Here is a 10,965-nt window from a genome sequence, read left to right as displayed (position 1 = left end):
TTGATAATGGTATTATTCGTGAGACTACTCCACCTTATTCTCCCCAATCTAATGGTGTAGTTCCAAGGAAAAATAGAACTCTTAAAGATATAGTCATTTCAATGATAAACTCTTATGAACTACCTTTTAACATGTGGGAGGAAGCTCTTATTACTGCATGTTATCTTCTTAACAAATTTTTCAGTAAGAAAAATAATAGGCTCCCTTATGAAATGTGGAAGGATAGAATACCTTTAGATAAATATCTTAAAGTGTGGGATGTTTAGCTAAAGCTTCTATTCAGCACCTAAGAAAACTAAACTTGATCTGAAAACTATTAATTGTGGTTTTATAGGCTATGCTCTTCATAGTAATGCCTACGGATTTTTAGTCATTGTCTCTAAAAATAATTTGATTGAAAAGAACACAATTTTTGAAACTAGAGATGCTGAATTTTTGAAAACAAATATCCTCTTAAGGAAAAATCCGAAGGACCAAGTAGCTCATTTAGCGTTCCTCATAGTAGATGATGATCCTAGGACCACAACTTCTTTCGGTCCTGACTTTCTAACCTACTTAGTAGATGATGATCCTAATACCTTTGGTGAAGCTATGTTTTCACCAAATTCTATATTTTGAAATGAAGCTATAAATAGTGAATATGATTCTATCATGTCTAATAATATTTGAGAGTTGGTAGACCTACCTCAAGGATGTAAAATCATTGAATGTAAATGATTGTTCAAGAAAAAAGTTAAACTTGATGGTTTGATTGATAAGTTTAAAGTAGGACTTGTAGTTAAAGGCTATAGACAAAAAGAAGGAGTTTGCGTCTTTGATACTTATTCACCTGTTACTATGATTACCTCTATTAGGATGTTAGTTGCGTTTACTTCATTATATGATCTTATTATACATCAAATGAACGTCAAACTACATTTTTGAATAGGAATTAGAAGAGGAGATTATATGGACCAACCTGAAGGATTTGTTGTAAAAGGCCTTGATGATAAAGTATACGGACTTAAAATCTCTCTTTATGGCCTTAAACAAGCTCCTAAGCAATAGCATGAAAAAATTGATACAATTTTGACATCTAGTGGTTATGTGATAAATGAAGCAGATAAATGTATATACAGCAAATTTGAAAATAATTATGGTGTAATAATTTGCTTATGTGTTGATGATATGCTGATTATGGGAACTATTTTAGATGTGATTAATAAAACTAAATAGTTTTTAAAAAAGCATTTCAAAATGAAAGATTTTGTTGTTGCTTATATTATTCTAGGAATTAAAATAGTAAAACATTTCGAATGAATTCCTTTAACCAATTACATTATGTAAAAAATTTGTTTAAGAAGTTTAACCAATATAAAATATGTTATGATGCAAGCCGTTACTTGAAAAAATATTCAGGTCCTAGTATTTTTGCTTTAGAATATGTTAGAGTAATTAATAGTCTCATATATCTTATGGACTGTACAAGATTTTATATAGCATATGCGGTCGGTAGGTTTAACGGGTATGATAGTAATTCTAACGGTGAACATTGGGATGCTTTCATTTGAGTCATGAGGTATTTGAGGTACGCTCTAGACCGAGGAATACATTATACCAAAATCCATGATGTACTTGAGAGATATTGTGATGTTAATTGGATTTTCGATGCCAATGAATGTAAATCTACGAGTTGATATATATATATATATATATATATATGTGTGTGTGTGTGTGTGTGTGTGTGTGTGTGTATTAGCAAGCGATGCTATATCCTGGAAATTGACTACGTAGACCTATTGGGAATCTACTTAACATGCGCAGCGAAGAATTAAAACAATTTCGACTCCCACCAGGATTCATCTTTGCGTTTAGATGAAAAACGTGATAGAAGTTGTTTCGAGATCTGCAAACTCTTTTGCTTTTTCTTTTTTCTAACAATATTGATCTGCCACTCATAACTGTCCAATTGTCCAGCCTCCAACGATGACACACACAGAGAACAAGATTGCAGGATTAGAGTTTTCTTCTTGAGTTAGCAAGAATAATCAATTCTCTACAAAATTGTAAACCATAATTAGTTATTTATATAAGCCCAAACGGGCTTGGTTTGACCCAATCTAATATTTAATTAATCCATTTAATTAAATTCGGTCCGTGAATTAATTAGTTCAGACCTATAAATAACCAACCCAAATAATTAATTTATCCAATAATTGTTAAATTAATTAATTGACAAATTACAATCTTCCAATTCTCTTTTATGTGAGACCCATTAGGTTCCCGATTACAATGCCTAATGAGGTGAAATATTATTTTGATCTGATCAAAATTGATAAATTAAAACACCCTTTTAATTTATCACAAGTTCACACTCGCTGTCCCAGATTGACATCTAGCAATGTGTCAGGGCAATACATGTGACAAAAAATGTCACGTGGTATAACAAAACCAAACTCGTTCGTTTACCGTGAAACTATAATCCCTTCGTTAATATGATCCGATCAATTACGAGATATGAAAGTGTGTCAATCTCGATTATCAATCATATCTTTTACTCCACTATTAAGTCAATATAAGTCGAAAACTCCTTTTCGACTTATGAGTACACCTTGGCCAAGAATTTCATTATCGACTTAATTAAATGAAATGCAGATCATAATCTCTTATTATCTAAGAGTGACGAATCCTCTATTGGTCATTCACAACCTTCATACGATTCTTGACATACCCCAACGATATCATATTAACGACCCTTGGCATATAAGGTACTATGACAACTTTAAGTCAAAGAACCAATCCCACTATCGAACGTTAGAGATTAACCACTAACACTCAGATAATTATCCATGTGGAATCTCTCAATGGGTCTCCAATGTTTTGTTCTATAACAAAACATCCACGTTTTCATTCAAGTGTCACCAAACTTTAGCTTGTGAAATCAGCTACTTACTTCACAAGTAAAAAAATCACACGTGATAGTCTACCCATAATAACAATATCTGTATCTCATTATTACTTACGATCATGGACGATTTAAGATTCGATCATATATAATTTGTATCTCACAATCACAACTCCTTTATACGGACTCTATTATTTAATCTAATTGTCTATTAATTAAATAATAGATCTGCCATTAAATTACATTAATTATATATTAAAAGTATTTATGTCTAAGGTTGATTGGACCTAGGACATAATACTTACAAGACCTACATTGTGAGATCTATTATGGAATTTGAGTTCATAGTTTTTGATAATGTAGATGAGAAGGCTGAATGGTTAATAAATTTTCTTATGGATATTCCTTTGTGGTCTAAATCACTCCAACTATTTTTGTTCATTGTGACAGTCAAGCAACTATTTCAAGAGCTCAAAATTTATTTTACAATGAAAAGTCTAGACATATTCGTAGGAGGCACAATGCTATGCGTTAGCTGCTTAAGTATGTAGTTATAGCTGTTGAATATGTGAAGTGAAGTGATAATATTGTTGACTCCTTAATCAAAGGATTAGCTAGAAAGTTAGTTTAGAAAACATCGAGAGGGATGGGGCTAAAGCCTATTGCAAACTAGATCATCTATAACGAAAACCCAACCTTGCGATTGGAGATTCCATGGACAATGTTCAATAAGACAACAAAGTTATTAGAATGGCCTATTGGATTTATTCCAAACATCTCCCTTTGATGCGTAGTACTAACTGTATTGATTAGATGATGAGCTAATGCTTTTAATGCTTAATGTTGCTAATATTCAGTGAAGTGTTTAGATACAATGTACCTTTGATAGAAGCACCTATTTTATTGTGGAAGTGGGGCCGCTTCCTATGAGAATTGCGATTAATTCTCTAGAGCACTCAAAGAAATGGGAAAAGTTTACAATCGAAATGAACACAACAAAGAGAACTCAATGATTGTTTTAGAAGTCATATGTGTTCTATTGTCTCAATTTGCTACTATAATTGAGAGTTCAAGACATATTTCACTCAACAATTGACAAACTCATAGAATATACAAAGTCAAGGTTCAAGTCAATAAATACAAAGCCTGCATAATTTCTATTATACTCCAAAATAATATTTATATTTATCTCTTTCTTTCATGTGAGTGATTGTTAGATATTTATACAATAATATAATATGTGAAAGAAATAACTAATTTAGATGAAATGTCCAATTGGTGGAAAGTGTAGAATTCATGTGAGATGTTGGAGGGTTCGGATCACATCCCATGTAATAATTTAAAAGTCTTTAATTTGGGTTATTGGGCTCCCTTGATTAAAATAATTTTTATTTAATTATGTTAATCATTTTTAAAATTATTTAATGGGTCAAACTAGTTAGCATAATACAATCGTTTTTCAACAACTCATTACCCACAAGCCATTAAATATTGAAAATTTACTAGATCATGATGGAGACAGTTATATCCATTTGCCTATATAAACATATATCTGTTTTTAGAAAAATTACATCAAAACGAAATCATCATTTTCATGTTTTGTAATTTTTCATACTTGGGTTATATATTTTTCTAAAATTACATCAATACAAATTCATCCATTTGCCCAAGTGGTTTGTTGATTGTTGTATCCTGTAAGTGATTGTCCACAAAATTCACAGGAATTAAAGGCGGGTAGTGATATGATCCAGGAGTCGAGCCCGACGAAGGCAAGTGCGAGACGAGACCCGTTGATAGTCGATGGCGGACTAATGACGTGATCAAGCGCAAAGCAAGTGAAACAAGCAATGGGAGTACTCGTTCAAGAAACCATTGATGGAACCATATTCGAGATTCAAAATGGAGCAACTTGAATGATCGGGTCGAAGGCCGAATCAACTTGGATCAATTTGTTATCAAGCGATGAAATCGGAAGCTGAAATTAAGCCTGTGCTACCGCACAGAAAAAATACCATGCGGCCTCATGGTGGCATACCGAAACTTAAATTAGGATTTTTGTTGAACCATGCGGCCGCACAGGCCAAAAATTTGGCGAATTTTCCAATTTTGACAATTTTCCATATTTTGTTAGATTTTGATTCTTTTCCATATTTTGGAGATTATGCTCGACTTTTGCACGATTTTTACCTAGATTTTAGGTTTAGTATAAATAGGAGTTTCCATTCAATTGTTAAAGACCTTTGACATTATTGATATTAAATTAAAGTGAGGCGTATTATCTTCTCTTCATCGTTTTTTATTGAACAATTTCGAACTTATCAAGTGATAACTTGTGGCGTTCAAACAACCGGATTTAATTCTTGGATTGCATGATGAAGGGGTCTTTCAAGCGTCGTTCTTGTTGGATTTTTTGGTTCGACTTTCTTTTGGGTTAATCCTAAACTTTGGATTAATTTGGCTTTTTTGGGTTCGTCAATCTCGTTGTGGGTTTCGTAGTCAACGTTGCTACGGGGTTCGCATCAGTTGGTATCAGACCTTTGACTCCAAATTAATTGAAGGTTATATCTTTTCTTTATTTGTTGAGTCGTTAATTTTGTTTTCTTAGTTTCTTCTTCTATTTTAATCGTTCTTAGTTCTTCTACATCCTTGTTTTTCTTTTCGTCGTTTCATTTAGCTGTTGGTAGTTTGATCATCGTCTTTCATCAAGGAGTAAAAAAAAAGAAGTACAAAAACGAAAAAAAAGAAGGTTACTGTACATTCAAGGTACTGTTCATCTCGAAGTATTGTTCACAATATATATATATATAGGGTTCGAGTCTTTCATTCTTCTTTTGAGTCTATTCACATATTCATGTCAAAACATTCATCTATTCCACCTATTCAAATCCTTTGAGTCTCGTGGTCTTTGATTAATATTCGGTTTGTTTGAATTGCCGGTGAAACAATTGATTTAGTTCACTTGGTTCTTTGAAGTGCTTGGAGGGAGACTTGAGTGGTAAAAGGCCGAGTGGTGAGTTTAATAGAGGGAAAAAGCCATAGTGAGTGTTTTCCGAGTGAAATGTTTGTGAGGCATAAAAAAATTGTGTGATATGATGTCGGAAAAAGAAGGTTCTAATTCAAATCGAAACGGTAATGACAACAATGCATCGGAGGACATGATAAGGAGGTTTGAAAGGGTACTTGGTGATGTTAGGGAGAAGATGGATAGGCAAGGGGAATGGATGGCACAAATAGGTACTACAATTGCTAATCTTAGCCGGGGACAAGTGGAGATGTCTAATGCTATGGGGTCGGATAGGCGTGAATCAAGGAGAGGAAGGCGGGATGAGTATCGTAGTGATGAGGATGAGGATGATTTTGATGAAAATGGCATTAATATGGGTCGAGCGAGGCATAGGGGCAATATGATGGAAAGACGGGGTAGGAATAACTTGGGAGATGAAGTAGATGGAAATTTGGGGAGTATTAAAATGACTATTCTGCAATTTAAGGGGAGAAGCGATCCAGAAGCATATTTAGAGTGGGAAAGAAAGGTTGAGATGATTTTTGAGTGCTATAATTATTCGGAGGAGAAAAAGGTAAAATTGACGGTGCTTGAGTTTGTGGATTACGCGATATCTTGGTGGGATCAAGTACTTACATCACAGCGTAGGGGTCGGGAAAGGCCAATTAGCACTTGGGATGAGTTGAAGATGTTGATGAAGAGGAGGTTTGTTCCGAGTCACTATTATAGGGAAATCCATCGAAAATTGTAAGGTTTGTATCAAGGATCGAAAAGCGTAGAGGATTATCACAAGGAGATGGAAATTCTTATGATTCGGGCTAATGTGGAGGAAGATCGGGAAGCTACCATGACACGGTTCTTGAATGGGTTAAATCGAGATATTGCAAACGTTGTAGAGTTACAACATTATGTGGAAATCGAGGACATGTTACAAGTGGCAACAAAGGTCGAGAGGCAATTGAAGAGGAAGGGGACGTCTAGGCAACTGTTAGGTACTTCGACTCCTAATCCAACATGGAAATCGAAGTGGGATGACAACAACAAAAACGGGGTTGCACCTAGAGGTAAAAATGATTTGGAAAAGGGCAAGGATGAAAATGCTAGCAAACCAATATCAAAATCGGAGGCACAACCATCCCGCAATCGGGACATCAAATGTTTTAGGTGTTTGGGAATGGGGCATATTGCTTCTCAATGCCCAAACAAACGGGCGATGGTGTTGCGAGATAATGGAGAGATTGTGAGCGATAGTGATGGCGAGTTTGATGACATGCCGGCGTTGAAGGGTGTTAGTGAAGAAGAAAAAGTTGAAGGGCCGGTTGGGGATCTATTAGTCACAAGGCGAGCTCTCACTACTCACGTCAAAGCGGATGACTTGGAATTGCAATGGGAGAACATTTTCCACACTCGATGCCACGTCAACAATACGGTATGTAGTGTTATAATTGATGGTGGTAGTTGCACTAATGTAGCTAGCGTATCTCTTGTAGAAAAATTGGGTTTAACGTTGTTGAGACACCCGAGACCTTATAAATTGCAATGGTTGAATGAGAGTGGCGAGGTGAGGGTAAATCGAAGGGTGTTACTTAATTTGTCAATTGGGAGTTATAAGGACGAGTTAGTGTGTGATGTAGTACCAATGCAAGCGGGACATATTTTATTGGGGCGACCATGGCAATAGGATAGTAAGGCTATGCATGATGGGTACAAAAATCGATATAGTTTCATTAAGGATGGAAGGACCATTACTCTTGTGCCATTAACACCGGCGCAAGTCTATGAAGGAGAGGAGAGCAAAAGAGTTAGAAAAAATGAGAGCAAATAATGAGTTGGAGAAAAAGAGAGAAAATGTTGAGATAGCCATTAGAGAGAAAAAGAGAGAGCAATCACAAGAGAGAAAAGAAAGAGAGTGCCCCGAGAGAAGAGAGAAAACACGAGTGAATTTCTTTGCAAAAGAGAGTGATTTGAGGAGGGCGGTAGTTGAGAGAAGAGAGATGATCTTGTTCATTTACAAGGAATCACTCCTCAATTTTGAGGAAACTAACCCACCCCTCCCTAGTTTGGCTAAGTCTTTGATGCAGAAATTCGACGATATATTTCCGGAGGATGCACCAAGTGGATTGCCGCCTATTCGAGGCATTGAGCATCAAATTGACTTCATACCCGGAGCTGTCATTCCAAATCGACCGGCTTATTGAAGTAATCTTGAGGAGACTAAGGAGCTTCAAAGGCAAGTGGAGGAGTTAATGAGCAAAGGATACGTGAGGGAAAGCATGAGTCCTTGTGCGGTACGGGTTTTGCTTGTACCAAAAAAGGATGGAACATGGCGAATGTGCGTGGATTGTAGGGTTATCAACAACATAACGGTAAAGTATCGTCACCCTATACCTAGGTTAGATGACATGCTTGATGAATTACATGGTGATTGCATATTTTCTAAAATTGATTTAAAAAGTGGGTATCATCAAATTCGTATGCGGGAGGGTGATGAATGGAAAACGGCTTTTAAAACTAAATATGGTTTATATGAATGGTTGGTTATACCGTTTGGATTCACAAATGCACCTAGCACTTTTATGCGTTTAATGAATCATGTTTTACGTGCTTTTATAGGAAATTTTGTTGTGGTATATTTTGACGACATCTTAATCTATAGCAAAAACCTAGGAAAGCATTTGGAACATTTAAAATGTGTGCTAATTGTTTTAAGGAAAGAACAACTCTATGCTAATCTTAAGAAATGCATGTTTTGTATGGATAGAGTTATTTTTTTTGGTTTTGTGGTTAGTGCTAATGGGGTAGAAGTAGATGATGAAAAGATAAAAACTATTAGAGATTGGCAGACACCTAAAAGCATAACGGAAGTTAGGAGTTTTCATGGTTTTGCTAGTTTTTATAGGCGATTTGTGAAGGATTTTAGCATGGGGTAATGAACAGGAACTTGCATTTAATACTATTAAAGGTAAATTGTGTGAAGCACCTGTTTTGGCATTACCTAATTTTGACAAAACATTCGAGATTGAGTGTGATGTATCGGAATAGGGATTGGAGCAGTTTTAATGCAGGATCGGAGGCCTATTGCATACTTTAGCAAGAAATTGAGTGGAGCTGCTTTAAATTATCCTACATATGACAAAGAACTTTATGCACTTGTTCGAGCTTTGGAGACTTGGCAACATTATCTATGGCCGAAGGAGTTCATAATACACACCGATCATGAGTCACTAAAGCACTTGTGGGGGCAAGGTAAATTGAACAAGAGGCATGCACGGTGGATGGAATTCATTGAGACCTTTCCATACGTCATTCGATATAAACAAGGTAAGGAAAATGTGGTGGCGGATGAGTTGTCGCGAAGGTACGTATTGCTAACTACTCTTGATTCTAAGTTAATTGGGTTTGAACATATTAAGGAATTGTATGAAAAAGATGTTGAATTTTTGGATATTTATTTGTCATGCATAAAAGGGGTGGTTAATAGGTTCTTTAGGTATGAGGGGTATTTATTTTGGGAAAATAGGTTATGTGTTCCTAATTGTTCTATTCGGGAGTTGTTAGTAAGGGAGGCACATAGTGGTGGATTGATGGGACACTTTGGGGTTCAAAAGACTTTAGATGTATTGAAGGAGCATTTTTATTGGCCTAAGATGAAAAGTGATGCTGAGCGAATTTGTAGTTGATGCATAGGTTGTAAAAAGGCTAAATCTAAGGTTTTACCACAAGGTTTGTACACACCTTTACCTACACCTAGTGAGCCTTGGGTTGATATCTCGATGGATTTTGTTTTGAGTTTACCTAGGACTAAGAGAGGTCGGGATTCTATTTTTGTGATTGTAGATAAGTTCAGCAAAATGGCACATTTTATACCATGTCACAAAACTGACGATGCCACGAACATTGCTGACTTATTCTTTAAAGAGATTGTGCATTTACATGGGGTTCCTAGAAGCATAGTGTCGGATCGGGATGTCAAATTTTTGAGTCACTTTTGGAGAGTTTTGTGGGGTAAGTTAGGCACTAAGTTACTATTTTCCACAACTTGTCACCCACAAACGGATGGGCAAATCGAGGTAGTGAATAGGACTATGACACAATTGTTACGCACAGTAATCAATAAAAATTTGAAGAGTTGGGAGGAGTGTCTACCATTTGTTGAATTTGTATACAATCGAGCTGTTCACTCTACTACATCATATTCTCCATTTGAAATTGTATATGATTTTAATCCACTAACTCCTTTGGATTTAATTTCTTTACCTGTGAATGAACGTGGTAGTTTAGATGGCAAAAAGAAGGCGGAATTGATTAAGTCACTCCATGAAAAGGTAAAAGCGCAAATTGAAAACAAAAGTAAGTTGGTTGCGTCGCAAGCGAACAAAGGTAGGAAGTGCGTAACATTCAAGCTAGGAGATTGGGTTTGGGTGCACCTTAGGAAAGAGCGATTTTCGGAGCAAAGGAAGTTCAAGTTGCAACCAAGGGGCGATGGTCCATTTCAAGTGATTGAAAAGATAAACGACAATGCTTACAAGTTGGACCTTCTAGGTGAGTACAATGTTTCAGCTACTTTTAATGTATCTGATCTCTCTCTGTTTGATGCAGGTTCAGATTCGAGGACGAATCCTTTTGAAGAGGGAGGGGATGATATGATCCAGGAGTCGAGCTCGACAAAGGCAAGTGCGAGGCGAGACCCGTTGATAGTTGATGGCGAACCAATGACGCGATCAAGGGCAAAGTAAGTGAAACAAGCGATGGGATTACTTGTTCAAGAAACCATTGATGGAACCATGTTCGGGACTCAAAATGGAGCAACTTTCATGTTCGGGTCGAAGGCCGAATCAACTTGGATCAATTTGTTATCAAGCGACGAAACCGGAGGCTGAAAATAAGCCTGTGCGACTGCACAGCAAAAACATCATGCCACCTCATGGTGGCATACCGAAACTTAAATTGGGATTCTTGCTGAACCATGCGACCACATGAAAATGCACCATGCGGCCGCACAGGCCAAAAATTTGGCGAATTTTCCAATTTTGGCAATTTTTCATATTTTGTTAGATTTTGATTCTTTTCCATATTT

General features: G+C 36.2%; 1 pseudogene; it reads left to right on the top strand.

Moving 5' to 3' along the window:
- Nucleotides 1–6,390: 6,390 nt before the first annotated feature.
- On the top strand, nt 6,391–10,420 carry LOC111366522 (annotated as a pseudogene).
- The last annotated feature ends 545 nt before the right edge of the window (nt 10,421–10,965 follow it).

The sequence above is a fragment of the Olea europaea genome, chromosome 18, assembly GCF_002742605.1.
Source record: "Olea europaea var. sylvestris chromosome 18, O_europaea_v1, whole genome shotgun sequence".
NCBI classification, from domain to species: Eukaryota; Viridiplantae; Streptophyta; class Magnoliopsida; order Lamiales; family Oleaceae; genus Olea; species Olea europaea.
Note: the sequence above shows the minus strand (reverse complement) of the source record. Positions and strands in the feature narration are given on the sequence as shown.